Source organism: Cynocephalus volans, chromosome 10 (assembly GCF_027409185.1).
Source record: "Cynocephalus volans isolate mCynVol1 chromosome 10, mCynVol1.pri, whole genome shotgun sequence".
NCBI classification, from domain to species: Eukaryota; Metazoa; Chordata; class Mammalia; order Dermoptera; family Cynocephalidae; genus Cynocephalus; species Cynocephalus volans.
The window spans coordinates 119375482-119400120 of NC_084469.1; the positions used below are offsets into that span (position 1 = coordinate 119375482).

Here is a 24639-nt window from a genome sequence, read left to right on the forward strand (position 1 = left end):
ATGAACAGTGACAGTGGTAATGGAAACGTTTCATCGACTCACTGCTACATAACAGGTGCTAAAATTTGTTGCTGAGGTTTTAAATACCTCAAGTCAACGATGTTTTGAGCTCTAAACTGAAAATAGGAGGCTGTTCTTTTTTGTTTTTAAGGTGCAGTGTAGATTATATATATCATGCTAGAGAAAAAATTGTAATCTATGCCTCTTTGCTCTAAATTTTGATATAAACACCTACTGTCTTAGTCCATTTTCTGTTGTTTATAACTGAATATCTGAAACTGGGTAATTTTTAAAGAAATGAAATTAATTTCTTACAGTTCCGGAGGCTGAGAAGTCCAAGGTTGAGGGGCTGTATCTGGTGAGAGTCCAGTGGGGACTCTCTGATGACACCCAAGGTGGCACAGCACATCACCTGGCTAGGGGGCTGAGTGTGCTCACATGCTAGCTCATGTCTCTCTTCCTCTCCTTATCAAGCCACAAGTTCCAATCCAATGTTAATGCAACAATCCATTAATCCCTGAATGGACTAATCAGTTCATGGAGCCCTCATGATCCAATCACCTCCTAAAGGCCCCGCCTTTCAAATACCTTCGTCAGATTTCCCACCCTCTTAATACTGTTTGTTGACCTAGAAAGAAACTGAGACAAAATACATGTAGCAAGGATTTATTGAGCCAACAAGACAATTGTAACCAGGGAGACACATAGGTCAGGTAGTTCTGAAAATTTTTTTTTATGTTTATAAGAAAACAAAATTTATTGCTTACAGTTTCTGAGGCTGGGAAGTCCAAAGTCCATCTGGTGGTAGCAATAGTGACCCAGGGGTCTCACATTGCAAGATGGTAGAAGCAGAGAGACAGACTCTCCTCTTCTTTCATTTGTTTATTTTCTTATTAATATTTTTTTTTACATTCTATGATGTTGTTGCAGAGCAGTTGGGAGGGAGAGGGAGAGGGGAAAAGGGAAGGAAATGTGATGGAAGAAGGAGGAAGGAGGAGGGGTGGGATTGAGGCCTGTGGCACCCCCGACATTCCCACAGGGGAGATCAGGGGGCTTCCAGCAGTGGCTTGGTAAACTGCCGGGCTGGGTGCAGATGTCAGGGGGATGTGACAAAAGCCCTTGCCTCCCACCACCCCAGCTTGGGAACCCAGGATCCTTCTGGCTGCAGCTTGGTGGTCATTGCTGAGCTAGATAAGTGTGTCAGGAGTGTGTGGCTGAGACCCAAGGCCCCCCACCACCCTGGCTCAGGAAAGCCCAGGGCACTTCCTGCAGTGTCTCAGTCATTGTCGCTGGGGTGGTTGCGTGTGTTGGGGGTGTGTGGCTGAGGTCTGAAGCCCCCACCCTTGGGACTGGTTGCAGGTGTCAGGGGACATGGCTGAGGCCCCTGGCTCTCCCCCCTTTCTGGCTTGGTAGCCCAGGGAACTTCCAGTCCTTCTAGGTGTTATTGATGTTCTTTGGTGACGTGAGACCTTTACTAGTCAATATCAAACTTTGACTCTGGTTGAGGGTATTTTGTTTTTTCTTTCAGTTCTGTGTTGGTTTATTTGCTGTTTCCACCACTTAAATTCTGCACTGGAACTAATTTGTTGTCCTTTGCTTACTTCTAAAATGGGGGAACTTCCTGTGGGGACCAGTACTTGAGCTGTGTCGTTGAGCTAAATTGCTGCTTTGCTGCTAATTCCAAGGGAAGATTTTTTTGTGCAGCTCAGGTTTTAAAGGTTGACTTTATAGGCTCTTCTGGCTCTCAAGAGATCTGGTGTACCTGAGTTGTATAGAGACTCTGATCTGGGCCTGAGTCTTTTCATCAAACTTCACCCCCTGCAGTTCTATATTCCTAACCAGTCTCCTCTGAGTGGTCCTTCACTGATTGGGGTGAAGATCAGCTGTCCTTGCTGTGCCCCAGCGTTCCCCTGGTGGGCCCATCTCCCCCACCGCCCATGCTGCAAACACTTCCCATGGGATGGGCCATGTGCCAGTCCCTTGCAATGACTCACCAGCCTCTGAGTGACTCCTTTTTTTCAGTTGTTGTGGCTTCTTGCTCCTATGTGGATCCACAAGAACCCTGTTAGTGGTCTTGCTGGCCTGGGGGCAGCCAAGGCCCTCTTCTCCCCTGCCGCCTCCAAGTAACTCCATCCAAAGGGCACAGCTGCGGCTTCTGCCAGCTCCTGCTCTGTGCACTCAGCAGCTCCAGCCTGGAAGCAGCCAGGATTCGGAACGGTCAGAGCAGTCCTTTTTTTCTCTCATCCTGGCTACTCATGCCTTCATCACTCTGTAGGTCTCTCCTCCTCTTCCCGAGCTCTAGTGGCCCCAGCTTGGCTGTCATTGCTTTTTAATAGTTGTAAATTGGTTGATTTGTGGGAGAGAGTGACTCTGGGGACCATCTATTCTGCCATCTGAAAATCGTTCTAAATAGGGCCAGTAGATCTTAACATCTTATAATCACAAGAAGGGCAAGGGTGAAAGGAGAGAGAGGAAGACAGCACCGCCTAATTATTTTGTCATGTTTTTTATTGGTTGTACATGACATAGACTTGGGTTTGTTACTAAGTTATGTCCTACACGCAGGGATTTAGGGTAAGGATAATAAGTATTTTCAGTTATTTTATGGCTTTCTGGTGCCATTATGGCTGCTTCTAAATAAAATGGTCTTGTGATAGATAACGTTTTCCAGGGTAGGTGGATGTGATTACTGACTTACCGCCATTTCTCGAGACACTATAATTTAGCTGACCTGGACAGGGCAGATTTTTTTTGTTATCACTCTCACAATGGGGATTAAGTTTCAGCATGATTTTTGATGGGACAAACATTCAAACCACGGCACCCACAGTGGTATGTCTTGGTTTTAAACTACACAGGGCTGAAAAGCCAACCCAAAAGGACTTATTGGTCAAGCCTTACTTATACACACTCAGAATACCTCTTTTCTTTTTAACATAGATTTAAAAGTAACTATACAAATAATGCATGAATACATTTCTCTTGTAAAATGTTAAAATACTGCAGATGAGGCCAGTGACCCCTTTTACCAAGGCCCCTCAAATTCCATGCATGTATATATTTGTAGAGAAAATAGGGTGCAGTGTTCACTTCTTTCTTCATAACGTTACCTCCCACCCCACATTTCCTTCTGCTACTTGCATTTCTCACTCAGTACATTGTGGAAGGTATTAGTATATATTCCTTAGTTGCCGACATAGGAGATGTGCAGGTATATAACTATGGTGACTGCATATCCCACTTTTCTAGGACAGTTCCAATTACATGCCTGTAGTCCTGTCCTAATTTTTAATAGTGTCCCCTTCACTCTGAAATGTATCCCATTTTTGTATATAAATTGTATGATCACCCTATATTTGATATTAAAATGAAAGAATTAAGTTTGTTTCCATAATACACGCATTAGAAGTTATTGTGAACTGGTTTTGAGGGAAAAATCTCATTTTGTACATGTGTAGTAGAGTATAGTAGGAAATCCTAAGTTCTGGGTTTGCAGCAATATTCTACCAGCACCGAAGCAGTATAATTCTACCTAGCTAGAGAAAATTACACATATGTGTGTTTGTCAGTTATTCTTTTACATAGCTGACAACAAAGCAGGCTTACTGGTGGAAGAGTAGGTAATCTGACAGATGGGAGTGCAAACACAAACACTGACTTTGTAGGTCATTGAACAGCTATAACTAAAAAAGAAAGGCACAAAGTAAAATATATATGAAGAAATTCCTCTACACTCCACGCAAAATAAAGTTAATACCAGTAAGCCATATAGTAAACTATAATAAATTTGAATAAATCTCTCTGCAAGTAGCCATTGTGCATGTAGAAAAATAAATATTTCAGTAAACATTGGTACAAATTATGGAGCACAGTGACACACTTGAAAGAATTCTAAAATCACCCTTGTGAATGCAGTAAAATAATTTCCCAGAATACTATGGTATTCAACAAACAACAAGGAAAACATTTCAGTGAATTCAAATGGAACTTGATATTCCAGTAAATAGAGCAACATAAGTCCAAAAGTATTTGTAAAAGCATCATAAATGTTTTACCCTCCATTTTCTCCAAACCTAAAAAGCATCTGCACTGTGTGGGCGTGGCTAATTCTCCTTATAATTGGCCATCACTGAGTTAGTAGCAGAGTCAATAATAGCCTCAGACAATGCATTCTCCTTCACAATATTATGGTTATTACTCTAGTAATTCCACTGCCTCAAACACGAGAAATAAGGAACACGGTTCTGCCTGGGCCAGCCCTGCTAGGAGCAGTGGTTAGGAACAGGTGGTCCTGCTGGCCCCCATCCCTACCCCAGGCTGCCCAGGAAACCTGTAGTTCCCCAGGTGTGGGAAGGGCTCTTGCTCTCTGTGTCACGTCAGAACTTTCCTAACCAGTGCTGTGCACCTGTCTCTGGCGGTGCTACCTCTACCTGTCCCCTCTCTGCCAATCTCCCAGAGTCACAGGCATGACTCATCTGCATCCAAGGGTGGAGTCTATGAGCTGGAAGGTCTAACTCCCGACTGTCCATCTGCTCCCCCCTGGACACTTGTGCTGGCAGCAGCCTGGCTCCAAGGGAGGAGGCTCAGCACGTGAGTTTGGTGGCCCCCAACCTAGATCTTGCCTTTGTAATACAGGAACACTGGATGTTTGCTACTTTCTCTTTCGATGATGGCATGGAATGTGTTTTATTTATGACCATCAAATAAGGTAGATGTACATAGTTCTTTTTAACAGCTGCAGAATATGCCATAGTGTAAATCCACCACAGTTGCTTTAGCTCTTTCCTTATTTGGTATTTATTCTGTTTGTTTCTAGTTTGCCACTGTATCAAACAGCACAGCCTCAGATGCTCTTACACACATCTCCTTGGATACACATGCAAATGAGTCTCTACAATAGATACCCAGAGTGGAATTGGAATTTTAATGGGTACTACTGTATCAGACACTCATTCAGCTGCTCATTTAAAAAGTTACCTAACAGTAGCATAAAGAAACGGGCTTGTTTTCATGTAATAAGGGGTCCAGACGTCAGCTGGTCTGGGATGGTGCAGTTCAGTGGTGATATCAGGGACCAGGCCCCATCTTTCTGTACCATTTGATTTTCATCCTGGTGATTCTCACCTCATGGACCTAAGAAGGTGACTGCATTATCACAGGCAAGAAGGAAAGGTAAGATAAACAAGCCCAAAGAGAAATGCCAGCTAGATCCGTTCCTTTTAAAAAGCCTTCCTGAAAACCCACTCAGATCTCTTCTTACATCTATTCCCCAGAATTGAGACCCATGGATGCCTATAGACCACACTGGAGATTGGAGAGGGAGGTAGATAGGGCTTGGGTTCACCACACTGCTAATTTGCCTTCCAGCGGGGCTGTACAGTTTATCCTCCCACCAGAGTTCTAGTTCCATAGAAATCCCCACACCATTCCCAGAACTTCCTCACATTTAAATTTTTGCTAAGCAGATGAGTAAAAAAAAATGGTATCTTATTTTTCAGAACTCACACTTCCATAATTACTAGTCAAGATAGCATCTTGCGAGGTATTTGTTAGACCTTTGAGTTTCCTCTTATGTGAATTACAGGGTCATACTTTTTCCTAGTTCTCTATTGGGTTGATTATCATCTTTATATGGATTTGTAGGATGTATCCTGGGTGATCTTTTAATCACCTAAGTAATGGATAGTTTCTCTCTCAAACACTTGACTTTTAAATTTAAATTGTCTTTTTAATTACAAAGTACTTTTAATTTTGATGCTAAATTAATCCATTTTGATTTTTTTATATTTGTTTGTACAGGTCTTTCCTATTCTGGAAAAATATATATCAAATATTTTCTTTTAATAGTTTTAAAGTTTTGGATTTTTAACATTTTACCTGTATGTGGTATTTAGTTTCATTGATGATGTGAGGTAGCATTCTTACTTGGCATTTTCTAAGTAAACAATTATCTCAATGTAATTAGATTATTCATCTTTCTACTAAATTCAAATTCTCTCCCCCTCCTCCTCCCCCCAAGTTTATCTATTTATCTTTTACTGTGAAGATAATATAGTTTCAATTATTAAGGATTTATAAGTTCTTTCATATTTGCTAGATCATATGTTCTCCCCACCCCACACCTGCCCAATTTCTTTTCAAAATTGCCAGGCTATTTATATACGTTTTTCATGTGACTTTTAGAATCAGATGTTTATAAACTTCTATGAAAACTTTGAGTGTTTTTTCTAACTAGGGTTTGATTTAATATTGTGGCTTAATTTGGAGAGAACCGACATGTACAATTTTGAGGTATGGCCCTCACAAACATGGCATCTTCCTCTAGTTTTTGTGTTCTTTTGCAAAGATTCAGTTTTCTATATTAGCATCTTGGACATCTTTTGTTAGGTTTATTCTAAATAACTGAAAGTCTTATTTCTGCTATTGTGAATATCTTTTTATTAAAATTATTCTAATGAGTTACTGCTGGTAACTGGAAGCATATTTGAATTTTATACATTGATTCTATGTCTAGCAAACTTCCTATATTGTTACTAGTTCTGCAAGTTAACTGATTTTTCTTACAGTTTGTAGGTAGATGAGTATATCAGTCTGCAAATAATGATGATTTTGCCTTTTCCGATTTTTTCTTAGTTCTAATTTTTTTGGCCAGGATATCCAGTAGAGTATTAAATCATAGAATAGTAGACAACCTTTCTAAGTGTAATGGAATTGCTCCTATATTCATCAAGTGTGAAGTTTTCTGGGTTTCTGTTAAGTGTCCTTTATCAAGTTAAGGCAGTACTTTTCTATACCTAGTTTGCTAAAGGTTTTCATCTGGAATGTAACTATTTAATTTTATTGATTTTTAATGGAGAAAATAGTCCATTAATATAGAGGACCACATTGATAGGTTTTATAATATTAAGCCATTATTAAATTCCTGAGATGAATTCTACTTGATTACCAAAATGAATGCTGGTTTTGCTAATTAACCAAGGGGCTGGACCAGTGGGTCAAGCGGCTGAATGAGTGTAAACAGTTTAATGAAAACAAGTGCAAGTGCTATGCAAAAAGGCTAAGGAAATTTTAACAAAAGAATCAAATGTACAAGAGGTTCATTGTCCTGTTACCTCCTGTGGAGATGTCCATGGTCCATTCCATGACCTTATGGAACTCTTTAGAATTGGTGGAAAATTACTAGATGCCTACTATCTATTCATGGGTGACTATGTAGACAGAGGTTATTATTCAGTAAAGACACTTACTCTTCTTGTAGCATTAAAGGTGAATTATCCAGAACACATTGCAATATTAAAAGGAAATCATGAAAGCCAACAAATTACCTATGTGGTTTTTGTGATGAATGTCTACACAAGTATGGAAATGCGAATGTTTGGAAATACTTTACATATCTATTTGATTGTTATAGCTTTAGCAGATGGACAGATATTCTGCCTCCATCGTGGCCTCTCTCCATCCGTAGATATACTGGATCATGTAAGAGTCCTGGATTATTTACAAGAAGTTCCACATGAGGGTCCAGTGGGTGATCTGTTATGGTCAGATCCAGATGGTCATGGTGGGTGGGGTATTTCCCCACATGGTACTGGCTACACATTTGGACATTTCTGAAATGTTTAACCATGCCAATGGTCTCAAGGTTTCTCATGCTCACCAGCTTGTAATGGAGGGATAAAATTGGTGTCATGATTGGTATGTAGTTACTATTTTCAGTTCACTCAATTACTGTTATTGGTGTGGGAACCAGGCTGCTATCATGGAATTATGTGGTACTTTAAAATATTCCTTCCTTCAGTTTGGTCCAGCACCTCATCATGGAGAGCCTCATGTTACACAGCACACACCAGACTATTTCCTGTTAATTCCTTTTGGGAAAGCCTGCCTTTGCATGTAGAAGTATGCCTGGCTTTTAAAAATATATGTTTTAAAAAAAAAAAAAAAAACAGAAAAAGCAACAGTAATCTATGTGTTTCTGTAACAAATTGGGATCTGTCTTGGCATTAAACCACATCATAGACCAAAATGTGCCGTACTAATGATGGGCATTTAGCACAATTTGAGACAAATTTAGTACACTATGTTCTAGATTGGTCAGTCTAACAGTTTGCCTGCTGTATTTGTAGTAATCATTTTCCTCCAGACTGTTCAGGCAAAAAAGGTAACTAACTGCTTCATCTCCTTTTGCACTTATTTGGAAATTTAGTACAGTGTTTAACTGGCATGCACTAATAGAGTTGGAGTTTTATTTTTAAGAGAAATTCACAAGCTAACTTGCACTTAATCCATTACCCTTTATTTTATTGAAAGGTGTAATTAACTTAAGAAAACATTCTTCTTGGGAATATGTTGTCATAACATTTAAAGAGATTTCCCTTCATTTAAACTAAATTCATGTTTATGTTGATCTGAATATTTCTGTATATTTGTCATGACACTGCTTGCATCTTATTTGGTGAATTGAGCAGATAAACTTTCCATTTTAAACAAAATAAACAAATAAATAAATAAAATTAAGTCAGAGGAGCCCCCCACCACCACCAAAAAAGCAAAGAAATCCTAACAGACTTATAGGACACAATAAGTGGATCAATACACCCATTATGTGAGTTCCAAAAAGAGAAAAGAGAAAGGGACAGAAAGTTTATTTAGAGAAATAATGGCCCCAAACTTCCCAAATCTGTGAAGAAAATGGACATCCAACTGAAGTCTAATGAACCCCAAGAGGATGAATTCAAAGAAGTCCACACCAATACATAATAAAATTGTCAAAAGTTTTCTACTTTGGACAGCAGCAAAAGAAAAGTGACCAATTGCATACAAGGGAGTTTTCATAAGAATCAATGGATTTCTCAACAGAAACCTTGCAGGCCAGAAAGGAATGAGATGATATATATGGAGAGCTGAAAGAAAAAAAAAATGCCAGCCACAAATACTTTATCTGGAAAACTGTCCTTCAAAAATGGAGAGATAAAGACTTTTCCAGACAAAAGCTGAAGGAGTTGATCACCACTTGACCTGCTTTACAAAAATGCTAAAAGGCCCTCAAGTTGAAATAGAAAGACAATACAAAAGCATATAAAAATATAAAGCTTGCTGGTAAAGGTAAATATATAGACAAATACAGAATACTGTAATACTGTGATGTTGGTATATAAATCACCTTTAATTTTGCTGTAGAAGTTAAAAGACAAAAGTATAAAAAATAACTACACAAATATATTAATGGATACACAATGTAAAAAGATGTAATTTATGACATCAATACAGTTTGGGGGAGAGTAAGAATGTAGTTATTGTATGCAATTGAAGTTAAGTTGTTATCAGCTATATCAGTACATTATTGTGTTGCTATAACAATACCTGAAGCTGGGTAATTTATAAAGAAAAGAAGATTATTTGGCTCATGATCCTGGGACAGGTGTATCTGGCATGGGCCTCAGGCTGCTTCTACTCATTGTGGAAAGCAGCAGGCAGCTGCTGGGTGCAAGCAGATCACATGGCGAGAGAAGCAGCAAGAGAGAGAGGGAGAGAAGGGGAGGTGCCAGACTCCTTTTAACACCCAGCTCCTGTGGGAACTAACAGAGCAAGAACTCACTACCCACTCCCGGGAGGGCATTAATCTATTCATGAGGGGCCTGCCCCCATGACCCAAACAGCTTGCAACACTACCACATTGGGGATCAGACTTCAGCACAAGCTTTCCAGGGGCTGGGGGCAGGTAACATATCCAAACTATATCATCAGCTTAAAACAGATAGTAATATAACTATAAGATATTTGATGTAACCCCCATGTTAACCACAAAAAAAAACTTTAAAAAGTCAACAAAACACAAAAAAAAAGTGAGAGGAAAAGAGGGTCAAAAGAGCTGCAAGACAGACAGAAAACAATGAACAAAATGGTAATAGTCAGTCTTTCCCTCTCTATCAATAATTTAAATGTAAATGGATTAAACTCCCTGATCAAGAGACATAAATTGGCTGAATGGATTTAAAAAAAAAAAATCCAACTAGATGCAGTATATAAGACTCATTTAGTTTTAAGGACACACATAGCTGAAAGCGAAATTATGGAAAAAGATATTCTGTGCAATAAAAAGAGCATGGGGTGGACAAAATAGACTTTGAGTCAAAAACTCACAAGAGACAAAGAACAAATAATGATAAAATTTACAGAGATGATACAGAAGATCAGTTAGAAAACAGGACTTGTACAACACTATAGACTAAATAAACCAAGCAGATATATACAGAACATTCCACCCAACAGTAGCAGAATACACATTCTTCTCAAGTGCACACAGAGTATTCTCCAGTATAGATCACAAAACAATTCTTAGCAAATTTAAGAATATTACCACACATCTTCTCCAACTACAATGGAATGAAATGAGAAATCAATTTCAGAAGGAAAACTGGAAAACTCACAAATATGTAGAAATTAAACACCCACTCTTAAATAACCAATGGAAGAAACCAAAAGGGAAATTAGTAAATATTGTTAATATGTCCACACTACCCAAAGTGACCTACAGATTTAATGCAATCCTTACCAAAATCCAAATGGGATTTTTACAGAAATAGAAAAAAAAAATCCTAAAATTCATATGCAACCACAAAGAATCCTGAAAAGCCAAAACAAACATGAAAAAGAACAAAGCTGGAGGCCTCACACTCTGTGATTTCAAAACATAAATTATTACAAAACTACACTAAACAAAACAGTACAGTACTGGCATAAAAACAGACAGGTAGATCAATGGAACAGAATAGAAAGCCCAGAAATAAACCCATGCATCTACAGTCAACTGATCTTCAGGAAAGGTGCCAAGGATACACCATGGGGAAAGGACAGGCTCTTCAATGAATAGTTTGAGGAAAACTGGTCATCCACATGCAAAGGAATATAATTATACCATACACAAAAATCAACTCAAAATGTATTGAAGACTCAAGTGTAAGACTTGAAACCATAAAACTCCTAGTAGAAAACATAGGAGAAATCTTCATGACATTGGACTTGGTGATGATTTTGTGGATATAACCCCAAAAGCACAGGCAACAAAAGCAATAATAAGTTTACTTTGACTATATCAAACTAAAAAGTTTCTGCACAGCAAAGGAAACAATCAACAGAGTGAAAAGGCAACTTATGGATTGGGAGAAAATATTTGCAAACCATACATCTGAGAAGGGGTTAATATCCAAAAAATAAACTCCTCCAACTCAACAGCAAAAAAAAAAAAAAAGAAAAGAAAAAGAAAATCAATTTTTAAAATGTGCAAAGGACTTGAATAGATATTTCTTCTCTGGAGATGATATACTAATGACCAACACATATACGAAAAGATTCTCTCCATCACTAATCATTGTGAAAATGCAAATCAAAACCACAATGAAATGTCACCTCACACCTGTTAGGATGGACATTATTGGGGGAAGAAACAGAATACAGCAAGTGTTAATGAGGATGTGGAGAAATTAGAACACTTGTGCATTGTTGGTGGAAATGTAAAATGGTGACACCATTAAGGAAAGCACTACGGAGGTTCTTCGAAAAATTAAAAACAGAATTACCATATGTTCTGGCAATCCTATTTCTGGGTATTTATCCAAAAGAATCAAAATCAGGATCTAGAAGAGAGATTTGCACTCTCGTGTTCATTGCAGCCTTATTTACAATAGCTAGTAGATAGAAACAACCTAATTGTCCATGGACAGATACACAGATAAAGACAATATGGTATACACATACAATGGAATATTATTCAGTCATAAAACAGAAGGAAATCCTGTCATATGCTACAACATAGAAGAACTTTGAGGCTATTGTGCTAAGTGAAATGAGCCAATCACAGAAGAACAAACACAGCATGATTCCATTTATATGAAGTATTTAAAGTGTTCAAACTTATGGATGCAGGAAGGAGAATGGTGGTTGCCAGGGGATGGGGGGAGGAAAAAATGTGGAATTGCTGTTCAATGGCTATAAAGTTTCAGGCACTCAAGATAGAAAAATACTAAAGATCTGTTGTACAATCTTTTTTTTTTTTTCTTTTCCTGCTGAGCAATTTTATGCTTATAGTTAACGATACTGTACCGTATGGTCAAAACCTTAAGAGGCTAGATCTCATGCCACATGTGCTTCACCACAATAACAATAAAAACTCGAATATTTGGCAAAAGTTGCCCATAAAGTCATTTGAAGCTGATGCCATCTTCAGGGGGGGCACATCTTAGCGACTATTTCTATTTCTTTGATGGTTACTTAATTAGTCATTTTTCTAGCAATTCTTGGATATTTGGTTATTTATGTATTTTTTTAATTTTATTTTATCGATATACATTGTGGCTGATTATTGTTGCCCATCACCAAAACCTCCCTCCCTCCTCCCTCCCCCCTCCCCCCACCGATGTCCCCTCTGTTTGCTTGTCGTATCAACTTCAAGTAATTGTGGTTGTTATATCTTCTTCCCCCCCCCGGGGTGTGTGTGTGTGTGTGTGTGTGTGTGTGTGTGTGTGTGTGTGTGTGTGTGTGTGTGTGTGTGTGTGTGTGTGTGTGTGTGTGTGTGTGTGTGTGTGTGTGTGTGTGTGTGTGTGTGTGTGTGTGTGTGTGTGTGTGTGTGTGTGTGTGTGTGTGTGTGTGTGTGTGTGTGTGTGTGTGTGAATTTATATATTAATTTTTAGCTCCCACCAATAAGTGAGAACATGTGGTATTTCTCTTTCTGTGCCTGACTTGTTTCACTTAATATAATTCTCTCAAGGTCCATCCATGTTGTTGCAAATGGCAGTATTTCATTCGTTTTTATAGCTGAGTAGTATTCCATTGTGCAGATGTACTACATTTTCCGTATCCACTCATCCGATGATGGACATTTGGGCTGGTTCCAACTCTTGGCTATTGTAAAGAGTGCTGCGATGAACATTGGGGAACAGGTATACCTTCGACTTGATGATTTCCAGTCCTCCGGGTATATTCCCAACAGTGGGATAGCTGGGTCGTGTGGTAGATCTATCTGCAATTGTTTGAGGAACCTCCATACCATTTTCCATAGAGGCTGCACCATTTTGCAGTCCCACCAACAATGTATGAGAGTTCCTTTTTCTCTGCAACCTCGCCAGCATTTATCGTTCAGAGTCTTTTGGATTTTAGCCATCCTAACTGGGGTTAGATGGTATCTCAGTGTGGTTTTGATTTGCATTTCCCAGATGCTGAGTGATGTTGAGCATTTTTTCATATGTCTGTTGGCCATTTGGATATCTTCCTTAGAGAAATGCCTACTTAGCTCTTTTGCCCATTTTTTAATTGGGTTGCTTGTTTTCTTCTTGTAAAGTTGTTTGAGTTCCTTATATATTCTGGATATTAATCCTTTGTCAGATGTATATTTTGCAAATATTTTCTCCCACTCTGTTGGTTGTCTTTTAACTCTGTTAATTGTTTCTTTTGCTGTTCAGAAGCTTTTTAGTTTGATATAATCCCATTTGTTTGTTTTCCCTTGGGTTGCCTGTGCTTTTGGGGTCATATTCATGAAGTCTGTGTCCAGTCCTATTTCCTGAAGTGTTTCCCCTATGTTTTCTTTAAGAAGGTTTATTGTTTCAGGGTGTATATTTAAATCCTTAATCCATTTTGAGTTGATTTTAGTATATGGTGAGAGGTATGGAACTAGTTTCATTCTCCTGCATATGGATATCCAGTTATCCCAGCACCATTTGCTGAAGAGGCAGTCCCTTCCCCAGTGAATAGGCTTGGTGCCTTTGTCAAAGATCAGATGGCAGTAAGTGTGTAGGTTGATTTCTGGATTCTCTATTCTATTCCATTGATCAGTGTGTCTGTTTTTATGCCAGTACCATACTGTTTTGGTTATTATAGTTTTGTAGTATAGCTTAAAGTCAGGTAGTGTTATGCCTCCAGCTTTATTTTTTTTTGCTCAGCATTGCTTTGGCTATGCGTGGTCTTTTATTATTCCATATTAATGTCTGGATAGTTCTTTCCATCTCTGAGAAAAATGTCTTTGGAATTTTGATGGTGATTGCATTGAATTTGTATATCACTTTGGGTAGTATGGACATTTTCACTATGTTGATTCTTCCAATCCAAGAGCATGGGATATCTTTCCATCTTCTTGTATCCTCTCTAATTTCTCTCAGCAGTGGTTTGTAGTTCTCATGATAGAGATTTTTCACCTCATTGGTTAACTCAATTCCTAAGTATTTTATTTAAACTAAAAACCATATAAAGAGACAATGAGGGACACTACTTAATGATAAAAGGACTGATCCATCAAGAAGACATAACAATCATAAATATGTACGCACCCAATGTTGGAGCAGCCAGATTTATAAAACAAACTCTGTTAGATCTAAAGAAGGAAATAGACACTAATACCATAATAGGGGACCTGAACACCCCACTGTCAATATTAGACAGATCATCTAGGCAAAGAGTCAGTAGAGAAACACAAGATCTAAACAAGACTCTAGACCAATTGGAATTGGCAGAGATCTACAGAACATTCCACCCAACAACCTCAGAATATTCATTCTTCTCATCAGCACATGGAACATTCTCCAGGATAGATCACATATTAGGGCACAAATCAAGTCTCAATAAATTCAAAAAAATTGGAATTATCCCATGTATCTTCTCAGACCACAATGGATTAAAACTAGAAATTAATAACAAACGAAACTCTGGAAACTATACAAACACATGGAAATTAAACAGCATTCTACTTAATGACATATGGGTCCAAGAAGAAATCAAGCAGGAAATCAAAAAATTTATTGAAACTAATGAAAACAATGATAGATCATACCAAAACCTGTGGGATACTGCAAAAGCAGTATTAAGGGGGAAATTTATTGCATTAAATGCTCACTTCAGAAGAATGGAAAGATGGCAAGTGAACAACCTAACACTTCACCTTAAAGAACTAGAAAAACAAGAACAATCCAATCCTAAAGTTAGCAGACGGAAAGAAATCATTAAGATCAGAGCAGAACTGAATGAAATTGAAAACCAAAAAACAATACAAAAGATCAATGAATCAAAAAGTTGGTTTTTTGAGAAGATAAATAAAATTGACAAACCATTAGCATGGCTAACAAAAAAAAGAAGAGAAGACTCAAATAACAAAAATTAGAAATGAGAAAGGCGATATTACAACTGATTCATCTGAAATACAAGGAATCATTCGAGACTACTATAAACAACTATACGCCAACAAATTTGAAAATCTGGAGGAAATGGATAAATTTCTGGACACACACAAGCTCCCAAAACTGAACCATGAAGACGTAGAAAATTTGAACAGACCAATAACAATAAAGGAGATTGAAGCTGTTATCAGAAGGCTCCCAACAAAGAAAAGCCCAGGACCAGATGGATTCACAGCAGAATTTTACCAAACATTCAAAGAGGAATTGACACCGATTCTTTACAAACTATTCCAAAAGATTGAAACGGACGCAAATCTCCCAAACTCATTCTGTGAAGCAAACATCATCCTGATACCAAAACCAGGTAAAGATATAACCAAAAAAGAAAACTACAGGCCGATATCCTTGATGAATATAGATGCAAAAATCCTCACTAAAATACTAGCAAACAGAATACAGCAACACATACATAAAATTATTCACCACGATCAAGTGGGATTCATCCCAGGGATGCAAGGTTGGTTCAACATACGCAAATCAATAAATGTGATACACCATATTAATAAACTCAAGCACAAGGACCATATGATCATCTCTATAGATGCTGAAAAAGCATTTGATAAAGTTCAGCACTCATTCACGACAAAGACCCTCTATAAGTTAGGTATAGATGGAAAGTATCTCAACATAATTAAAGCCATATGTGACAAACCCACTGCCAATATCATCCTGAATGGGCAAAAGCTGGAAGCTTTTCCTTTAAGAACAGGAACTAGACAAGGATGCCCACTCTCACCACTCCTATTCAACATAGTGTTGGAAGTACTAGCCAGAGCAATCAGAGAAGAGAAGGAAATAAAGGGCATCCAGATTGGAAAAGATGAAGTCAAACTGTCCCTGTTTGCAGATGACATGATTCTATATATCGAACAGCCTAAAACCTCTCCAAAAAACTCTTGCAATTGATAAATGATTTCAGCACAGTAGCAGGATACAAAATCAACACACAAAAATCAGTAGCATTTCTTTTCTCCAATAGTGAACATGCAGAAGGAGAAATCAAGAAAGCCTGCCCATTTACAATAGCCACCAAAGAAATAAAATACTTAGGAATTGGTTATTTATATTTTAATATGAGGACATTTCAAAAAGTTCATGGAAATTCATATTACCTTTTAATTCTATTTTTCCACAAACTTTTTGAAGTATTCTTGTATTACCTGTTTTGTCTAGATTGCCAAATATCTTAGTATAAAGTTGAGTGTCGTCCTTTCCCTTTCTTTTTTAATCTCCTCTATGGTGACAACTCCTTGTCTTTTTTACTCTTGGTATTGTTCATTTGTGTTCTCTTTCCTTTCTTTTCTTAATTTATCTATTTTATTATTTCATTTTATTTTACTTTACTTTTGAGGGGTTTTTTCTAGCTTTTAAGTTAAAGCTTAACTTGTTTATTTTCACTTTTTCTCATTTTATAATAAATGCATTTAAAATTCTAAATTTTGGGAGGGGCAGAAGTTTTATCCCTTCCCTTTATCCTAAAAAATATTTTAGAAATAGGTTTTAAAGTTTTCAAGCATAAGGACTTTTGGGGGATATCCTTTCACTTGTGACTTCCATGTGGCCATGACTTTGGACTTGTGTTAGAGCAGTTAAGTTTCCTCCCCTCTCTGTGGCTTGGTCAACAGTCAATATTTGTAATTACGCTGTGCTTGAACAAAATTCATACTCTCTGGGTCCAAAGCTCAGTGTGTGTTTGCAGGAGCAGAGCATGCACTTGACCAAACTTGCAACACATATTATTCTGATTCTCTATGTCCTTCTTTTGTGTCTTCTCAATCTGTAGTTTTCTGATAAAGGACCCTTGGTCTCCAACTAGAATGTGAACCTGTTGATTTTCTTTCCCAGTCTGCTCTATGCTTTTCAAAGCTTTGTTGTGAGACACATAAAATCTTGGGTCCCCTGTAGTTTGTTAGTGCAGTGTTACTGCTGTCATTATAAAATGTTGCCCTTCTTAGTGATACCAAACTCAAATTGTAGTTTCTCTGATATTAACAGTGCTACACCATCTGTATTTTCATTAGAATTTGTCTGGCACACACTGTGCCAGCACCTCGGGGCCCACCCAGTGACCCGAGGCATGGATCCGAGGACTGGACCCCCCTCCTATAACCAGGCACACTGCGCCAGTGCCTCAGGGTCTGCCCAGAGACCCAAGGCATTGAGAAGGTGACCAGACCCCACTCACACATCCAGGCACACTGCCAGCACCTCAGGGCCTGCCCAGGGACCTGAGGCATGAAGAAGGGGACTGAATCCCCCTCCCATAACCAGGCACAGAAGGCCAGTACCTTGGGGCCCATCTGGGGACCCAAGGCATGAAGAGGAGGACCAGACCCTCCTCCTACAACCAGGCACACCTCGCCAGCACCTCAGGTCCAGCCCAGGGACCTGGTGCATGGAGAAGGGGACTGGACCACCCTTCCACAACCAGGCACACTGCACCAGCACCTTGAGGCCTGCCTGGTGACCCAAGGCATGGAGAGGAGATCAGACCCTCCTCCCACAACCAGGCACACTGCCAGTGCCAAGGATCATGCCAAAAACATCACTTCCATGTGGGTGGCCCACCACAGCCACCACAATAACCATGGCTGCTGTGAAAGTGGCTAGATGCCACAACCACCACGCAGATGGTCCGTCAACCACTGGAGTGCATTGACAGAAGGAGACTCACCAGCAGAGATAAAGAAAAGAAGAGGATATCTCTCTCCACAAAGCCCATTTCAGAGTGACAGAAGAAGCATCTGCTCTATAATATTGGGGGACCTGACCACACCTCTCAGCATTGGACAGATCATCTAGGCAACAAATGAACAGAGTAACCATTATTCTTTCAGGAGAGAAGAAATCTAGGGTAATTAGAGGGGCGAGGGGGAGGGGGATGGGGAGAGATTGGACAAGGGGCATAAAGAATAATTACGATTTGTAACAATATATATGCTAGTAATATTGATTTGATCAACATATCTCAATGCTGAACCCCAAAAGTATGCATAATCTTGATTCAATAAAAAATTTTTAAAATTATATGTGTATAAATGGTATCACTGGGCATTTTCCTTTTCTCACACAATATTGTATAGATATATCCATGTTATGTATATGTGCCCCATACCACCTCATTTCACCTACTTACACCATTCCATCTTACAGATATCCCACGTTTTATCTCTATGTCTTCCTACTAATTTGTATTGTTCCACTTTTTCCATTGCTACCTTTGTGTGCATGTCTGGCTGCTTTCGCTCAACGTGTATTTGGATCCATCCGTGTAGTTACATGTAGTTGTGACTCCGTTGTTGATGTATAGTTCTCCGTTGTACAAATGCACATAACTTATCAACTCTTCAGTAGATGGGCATTTAGGGCTCTTTGGGGTTTTTGCCTATAACAGTGCTGTGAACACTCTTGTGTGTTTTGCTGTGCATATGTATGCTTTTGTGTTAGGTATATGTTTAGGAGTCGAATTGCTGGGTCATAGGGTGTATATATGATTAACTTCAGTAAAGAGTGTCAAACATTTTTACAATGTAGTTTTGTACCAATTTACACAACCAGTGTGCCAGGTGTTCTACATTCTTGCTGACACTTGGAATTGTTAGGCTTTTTAATTTTTGCCACTCTAAAAGGGTGTAGTAGTATCTTGTGGTTTTCATTTGCATTTTTCTTTATGAATATAAGTGAGCACCTTTTTAAAAAAAAATACCTATTTTTATCAGTATACAATGTAGTTGATTTTTGTGTCCCTTTACCAATTCCTCCTTTTCCTTCCACTCTCCCCCTCCCCCCCCAATGAACATCATATCTGTTCACTTGTCTTAAGTTCAAGGAATTATTGTGATTGTTGTCTATTTTTCTCCTGTTTGCTTGTATATTTATTTTTATTAGCTCCTATTTACAATAGCCAAGAGTTGGAACCAACCTAAATGCCCATCATTGGATGAATAAATAAGGAAAATGTGGTATATGTACACAATGGAATACTACTCTGCTGTAAAAAAAAAAAAAAAAAAAAAAAAAAAAGTGAGCACCTTTTTATATGCTCATCAGCCACCTGGATATACTCTTGTGAGGTGTTTATTCATGAAATATACCTATTTTTTCCCTAATGGATTGTCTTGTTCTTACTGACTTGGAGGAATAGAGTCATCTTTTGACTGAGGTCCTTTGTCAGATATATTGCTGCAAGAATCTCCTTCTGCTCTGCCACTTATCTTCTCACTCTTCTGATTGTGTCTTTTCATAAACACCAGTTCTGAATCTTAGTGGAGTCAAATTCAGCAGCCTTCCTTCAGGGTGAGTGTTTTCGTTGCTTTGTTTATGCAACCTTTCCCTACTTCAAGGTTGTAAATAACTTCTAGAAATATTGTTTTTACCTTTTACATTTTGATCCATAATCTAACAGGACTTGATTTTGGTGTGTGGCATAAGGTAGGGGTCAGATTTCATGTTCATGGGTAATGCTAAAATAAATTTGCTTAATAGATACACATCTGGCAAAACCGGTGGTCATTATCCACAAGGCAATGATCAGCTAAATGTTCACAGAACACAATTTGCATGTCTATGGACAGGAATCATTTGGAAGATGCAGAGACCCTGAAGAATCAGATCACCTGGGCAGCTGACAGCCTATATAGGGGTTATTCCTTCAATTCTCCTTTGAACCAGCTGCAACATTTTATTGGTTCCCTTGTTAACTAATGAGTTAAATAGAATTTTTGACATGTTTATATCTTTATGAGTGTTATGGTTGTATCCATTTTTTAAAGTGATTATTTAGAAGTTCTAATGTCCTCTTTGCTTGTTCATCTTCAATACAGAGGTTATCATAGGGGGTAAGGGATGGAAGAGTCATAGGATGTAAACATGGCTTGCCATGTACCAGGGATTGGTGTCAGGTTTAATCATAGGCCTTAACTCTTTGGACCAGGGTGACTAATCCAAACACTGGTGGCTGGTAGTGAGGGGTGGAAGAGTCAGAGAATGTACAACATGGCTTCTTGTGTACCAGGGACTGGTGGCAAGAAAATATAGTGATTGACAGGTCTAGTGTCCCCTATCACTTAGCTGAGAAATAGATTCTTATAATAACATCATTGCTCCTTGCTGTACTAGACATTCTTCCAAAAACTGATAAACTGAAGAGCAGTCATGTATTAATTTTACAAACTTGGGTTTCCCCATAGAGTGAGTTTTTGGTAAAAGTAAGTTAGATCTGTAACCTAGAGAAAAGTATGATAAATAGGATAGAAAAACACATTTTTAAAAAAAGAAGTATAACTGTACCTATCTCATGACTGAATTATTTATTTGGGAGCATAAAAAGTAAACATCAGTTTTAAAAAAAAGTTTTGGGTAGATTGCTTTATTCATCCAGACCAAATTTTTACTTTTTTCAACGTGATACAGCCATTTAATTTTCACATTAACAACAGCCATCATTCTCTATGTACACACAAGCACATACTATTTATATAAAAAAAATAAATTAAGCTTTAATAAAGAAACACAAGTTTACAAATGCAGCTTTTTAAAGCATAATAAAAAATGAGAAATGTGGAAATTTCTGGGAGACAGGACCACTGTGTAATCTGGCCCTTCAAGAGAAAAATATTTTAAAAATTAAAAACTTGGGACAAATCACTGAGTCTTTTTTAAATGCCAATATTGTAACTCTGCATATTTCTGAATTGAATTACTAAATTTCTGTTGACTAGAATATGGCTGTTAGGGTTACTGCCAAAATGTTAAATGTCACACAAGTCAGAAGTTGTTCATTCCTTTTTAAAATGAAAAGGATTGAGGGCCCCTGTAGCCATCCTTCTTGCTTCCAAATACAATCCATCCTTTAGTAGCCATAGATCAGCAACCTTAAAATTTTAAGCTTAGATACCTCTTGAGTGAATTTGGAAAATCTGCGTATCCCTTGTACATTTTTTAATTGACAACTAAAATTTTTCATCATAAATAGTTACAAAGGATGTAAGTGCTGGCATACTGTAGATATCGCACCTTTAAATAAAATTGTTACAGTTCTTTTTAAAATTTAGTCAAGACATGCTAAATGTAAATTTGATAGAAATTATCCTTTCAAAACTTACATGAACAAGGTAACTTTTAATAACAGGAAATGCACATTTTTCCTTTCTCTCCTTGAATTTGTATTTTCACACCACTTCCCCAGCAAAATTTTAGCCTAATTATTTTTGGGTTTTTATTGTTTAACTGTATCTCTGTAACAAAATTATGTAATATCCTATAATCATAAGGCTCCAGGCCTTTAAAAAGTTTCTTCTGGATTGAGCTTGATCAGTAAACACATACAGTACATATTTTAGTAAATTATTAAACAAAGTAAAACATCATTGGAAATGTATCACTTAACAAGATGAAGAGGGCTTTCTCCCGCCCATTACTTCCTCTATCTACAGATTAAAAGGATCATTTTCAGGACGAGCCAAGGAACAGTGTCAGTTCTATTCTCCCTTTTTGATTTTTGTGTATGGAGCTGTTGATGAGCCTTGTTCACACAGACAGCAGTGTCACTGAATTCTCCCAGCTCCATAATAGTTACCTGCCGAAAGATTCAGCCATCTACTGGGTGTTCATTCCATTTTGTTGAAAGCAAAGGATTGGGAACCACCAGATCTGCAAAAGGATCTGTACCCCCTTGTTAAGTCCTTTACTTTCCAGTTATCCATATTCTGAATTTTACACCTTGGGTCATGCTCTAGAGTAAGCCTGGTGATGGGGAAGCTATGTTTTCTTTTGTAAGATAAGAAAAGTTGAGTCTTAGGAAAGAATATGATAGGAAGGTGAGGATCTGAAAACTGATTTCCTGAGAGTGCTCAAGCCTGTGTATTCCTCAGAAAGCTCTTGTGTACTCACTCCCAGGAGTAAGGCTGGCTCAGTTTAAAGACCATTAGCCTTGGTAGCTTAAATGTAAATTTTACCTGGGTCACAAAGCATATAAATTATTTGATTATGTTGCCTGGCTGCCTTCTTAGAAGAGCGGCAGGTCCTCAAATGTTACACTGTACACTAGTCCCATGAGACACTTCTTGGCAAAAGGAGTCTGAGATCAAATTTGTGAAGTGTGGTCTCCTACACCCCTCTTAACTCCTGCACATCCAAGTCTCACAGTAATTATTTAACTTTGTATAACCTAAGTCTCCCAAACTCAAATGTGACCTAACCAGCCCCCCTTTATTTTTCTATCTAATAACTGATATTCTAAATACAAAGGTACTTCAAAAACTTCATAGGATTCATACTACCTTTTAATTCTATTTTTCCATGAACGATTTGAAGCACCCTGATACTAGTCTTGGGGAAATAGTGAACAAAAACATGTAACACATACGCAGTTGTGATTTTGATCTATCAGTGCTGCCATCTTCTGGAACATTCCTATCACTGTTCTGCTTGGCCTGAATTGCCTGTGGTTGAAAATCATGTAGTAAGCACATCTCAGGTTGATATTCAGGTTATGTGACCTCTAGACAGACTCTGGGAAGAGCCATAGGAGCCTCTGTGCTTTTCCTGAATCAACACAGTCCCTAACACCAGCAAGAACCAGATTAATGTGTTACCCTATTAAGGGCAGGATGGAAGAACCAGAGCAAGTGCTCTCTACTAATGGAGTCGAGTCACTGCAGCACCAGGAGAAGGAGATGGTTTTAAGTAGAGGGCTCTTCTCAGCACCATTTATAACACCCCCCCACACACACACACACCTCTTTTTCTGCAGGGGTGTAGCTGTCTAGGGGCCTTACACAGCAGCAGCTGAGGAAATGCTTAGCTTCGGCCTTCCATTCCACCATTTCTCAATTTTTTGGATATAGTAGCAAAAACTCCATTTTAAGCAGAAAGGGGTTGCAGGCCTTAGCGTTTTGGCTTTACAACAGAGTAAAGCAGGAAGCTGGAAAGAGGGGATCACAGAAACACCTGAGCTCTACTATGCAGAGGTAACGGTAGAGCCAAAAGGTGCTGGAGGAATTGCCATGTGCAATAATTTGGCTCCGGTGTCTGGGGCCAATGGCTATGGGGCACTGGTTAGTATGAAAATTCCTTCCCTGCAGATTTCAGCTCAGTGCCTTTTCCACCCAATCTTTCTTGAAAGTTGTTCTGAACATTTGCTGCTATGAGAGACATCCTTCCCTTGGATGCTGACTGCCAAATAAAATAGCAACTCCCAGTGGGAGAAATAACTAAAGTGACGTCACCAGATAACAGCCCCACCTCCATCAGACTGCTGTTACCTGTACTCCTGGCTTAGGGAAGGTAAATATGCCTTCCTTCTGGAGCTCACGGATGGATATGGTCCATGAGACCAGTGACCATAGCTTTTGTTCTTTAACACTGTGCCCCAGACCCTGCCACAGTGCTTGGCACATGGAAGTGCTCAGTAAGTTTTTGTGGAATGAAGTGATAGGGCCTTTCAATCAGACAGAGCCCAGTTTGTTCCCATCTGCTCTTCAGCAACACATGCATGCCAGCTAAGCCCAGCTGGATGGGTTTCTAAGACACAGTTCCACCCAAGGAAAGCCCAGTCTAACTGCTTCTTTCTACCACGATCACTGTTTTTCACAGTTACACCTGTTTTCTTCTAGGTCAGTTCTCACTTCACTGTGAGAAGTTTTTACTCTACCGGCCATCCCCCCAGCACTATCCTCCCCTTCTGAACGCCTTATTAAATCATTGAAATTACATCGCAAGATGCAGAGGTGTAAAATCCTAACCAAACACACGTATTATCGTGAACTAGGTGGGCTGCCCCTTGGAGGATGGCTGCTTCTGAAATTTTCTATAACGTCCTAATGCTTAAGCCATGCAAGCTTAGCCTGCTGCTCCAGAAAACTGGGTAATGCAGAGAAATCCCTCCATAAACCTGATTCGTCTCTCTCTCTTTAAACCAGCAAGTGCTCTCTTGTCCTGGAGAACTGCAGACTGAGAGCCTTCCCAGTGGCCTCCCGGCCAGCTCAGTGAGACCGCAGGGGTGATGAGCAGGCAGAGCCTTCCGGCAGCAGGCAGAGCCTTCCGGCAGCAGGCAGAGCAGGGCAAGAAGGAGCTGGCGGAGCCATCAGCAGGTCTCTGGTCTCTCTGACAGGCTTTTTAAAACAAAGAGGCCCCAAGACCTCCACCCAGTGCCCAAAAACTCCAGTCACAAAGCAAGCCTCTATCATTAATTAGAAACTGTCTTAACAAACAGAGTCCATCACCCAGCCATTTCTTGTGGACTCCAGTAGGTCCATGCAGGAGGTCTGTCTAGCCAGCCAGCTGGCCGGTGGTAGTTAAAGTACATTGAGCTGAGCCCACTGACCGGGGGTGGGGCTCCTCTTTAGGCCCTTGTGGAATCCGATGGCCTTAATGGTGGTATCATTTGCCTTTTAGTTAAAATCTTTTTCAGAATCTA

At 39.0% G+C, this 24639-nt stretch overlaps 1 pseudogene; it reads left to right on the forward strand.

Annotated features, from left to right (window-relative positions):
• LOC134387702 (serine/threonine-protein phosphatase 2A catalytic subunit beta isoform-like) lies at positions 1-24330 on the forward strand (annotated as a pseudogene).
• The last annotated feature ends 309 nt before the right edge of the window (positions 24331-24639 follow it).